This window comes from Rhincodon typus, unplaced genomic scaffold (genome assembly GCF_021869965.1).
Source record: "Rhincodon typus isolate 14 unplaced genomic scaffold, sRhiTyp1.1 hic_rhity00000970, whole genome shotgun sequence".
Taxonomy (NCBI): Eukaryota; Metazoa; Chordata; class Chondrichthyes; order Orectolobiformes; family Rhincodontidae; genus Rhincodon; species Rhincodon typus.
Genome location: NW_025966608.1, coordinates 18,707 through 21,247, shown reverse-complemented (window position 1 = coordinate 21,247; position 2,541 = coordinate 18,707).

The window sequence follows — 2,541 nt, the reverse complement described above, 5'->3', positions numbered from 1 at the left end:
TAAAATCAGACAGCAGGGAAATGAAGTTGTACAAGACACTGGTCAGACCTCAGCTGCAGTATTGTGTCTAGTTGTGGGTGCCACATTATAGGAAAGATATGACTGCATTACAGAGAGAGAGTGCAGGAGCAGTTTACATGAATGGTTCCAGGCTGGAGAAACTTCAGTGATGAGAATTGAGCAAGATAGTTGCGAATTTTTAGAGATTTTCAAAATCATGAGACGGGGGCACTGGACAGAGTCGATAGGGAGAAGCTGTTCCCACTCATTAAAGGAACAAGAACGAAACAGGGGGAGCGGGGACAGGACCTGCAGTTTCCTGTGTTGACCAAATAAGGCAAGTGTCAGGTGGTCACCATGACAGACCATCGTATCTCACACAGAACATGGAATATAGCTGTTTAACAGCTATATTAAACAGCTTAATTTTTAATCATTGCTCAAACCACTGATTATAGAGTTGAGACGTCATATTGCGCATTTACGGGACATTGATGAGGCCACTTTTAGATTACTGTACACAATTCTGGCTGCCCTCCTGTAGGAAGGATATTATTAAAATGGAAAGGATGCAGAAAAGATTAACATAGACATTACTGAAGCTGGAGGGTTTTAATTACAAGGAGAGGCTGGATAAGCTGGGACTGTTTTCCGTGGAGCATAGGAGGTTGAGGGGTGACCCAATGTGAGGATTATAGACAGGGTGAAAAAGAAAGATCTTTACCCCAGGGTAGGGGATTCCTAAACTACGGGGCACAGGTTTAAGCTGAGAGGGGAAAAATTTAAAAGGGACTTGAGGGACAACTTTTTGACGCAATGGGTGATTTGTGTATAGAATGGACTACCAGAGGAAGTGGTAAGTGCATGTACAGTTACAACATTTAAAAGATGTTTCAATAGGTACATGAATAGGACAGGCTTTGAGGGAGAAAGGCCAAATGCAGGCAAACAGGACTAGTTTAGTTTGGGAAACTGGCCAGCATGGATGAGTTGGGCCTAAGGGCCTGTTTCTGTGCTCTATGACTCATTGACTCAGTAAAACATTGCTAGCTGGGATGAAGCAATGTGATCAGGGTTTGGTTAATTCATTGGCTGAGAGCCAGGGAAGTTTCTGGAAGGAACTTTGAGATAAAGTGAGCAGAACAAAGGATTTCTCAGGGGGAGCTCTGGAGACCAACATTCGCAAAGTATGTGCCCTGAAGTGATCTTCGGAGAGGACAGAGAATCACGAGGCAAGATCTGCACGAAAAGCAAATTTGACCACTTCACTTAAACCGAGCTAGTGTTCGATTCCAGCCAAATGAATAGTTCGGGTTAAATGTGAATTAAATCAAGCAAAGTGAAGCTAAATGAAGTGAGTTAAAGCTGAAGTTAAGTTAGATGAACTCAGAAGTGAATGTATTCTTTTTGTTGAGTGCTGGTATCTAAAGGGTGAAGTAAAGAAGGGTTAGTTTATTTAGGTACTGAGTCAGTTCCCCACCTTTGGTCCACAGGATATCGTAGAATCATAGAATCCCTACAGTGTCGAAGCATCCCACCCAGACCCATCCCCATCCCTATAACACTGCATTTCCTGTAGCTAATGCACCGAACCAACATACCCCTGAACACTATGGGCAATTTAGCATGGCCAATCCACTTAACCTGCATATCTTTGGGCTGTGGGAGGAAACCAGAGCACCTGGCAGAAACCCCACAGACACAGGGAGAACATCAAACTCAACACAGACAGTCGCCCCAGTTTGGATTTGAACCCAGGACTTTGGCACTGTGAGGCAGCAGTGCTAACCACTGAGGCACTGTGCCACCCTTCGGATATCTGGGTAAAAGGTTCGAGTGTCCCCTCAGATAACATGGCAATCTACAACTGATGGCTTCTTCCATTTTGATCCATACCTGACACAGTGAGAGCGAGCGGCTCACTACAGTTGATACTGTGGGCAACAGCATTTGCAGCACCGCAGGAGTACACAGCGCCCTCCACCTCAGGTGGCACGGTGACATGGAAAGTGGCTGTACTGGAGTCAACAACTGTCGTGTTCCTCAGGAGATGGTGGTGATGAAGGTATCGCATGAGGTTTATAGGCAGTGTCCCATTTTCGGAGGTACACCGGACGGTTAAGTGGTCACCAATGGACAAAGCGGACCCCATCAGATCTGAGCTGATGGATGGGCAGCTCACGGGGACTGGGGAGGAGAGAGAAAATTCAGGCATCAATTAAATCCCAAGCAGCAAAAGTAATGACCCCAACACATACTGCACACGGACATGACTTTTCAAGGACAGATCCCCAGTGGTGAAGGTGCAGAATTAGATATAGTTACTGAGTTTTCAGTACAGAAACAGGCCCGTTGACCCATCATGGCTTACCAGTCAAAAACAAGCACCTTGCTTTTCTAATCCCATTTTCATCAGGGATAGTTCTTAAGGCTAAAGGGATCAAACGGTATGGGGTGAAAGGGGAACCAGAGCACTGAGATGGATGATCAGCCATGATCGGATTGAATGGTGAAGCAGGCTTCAAAGGGCCGAATGTCCCC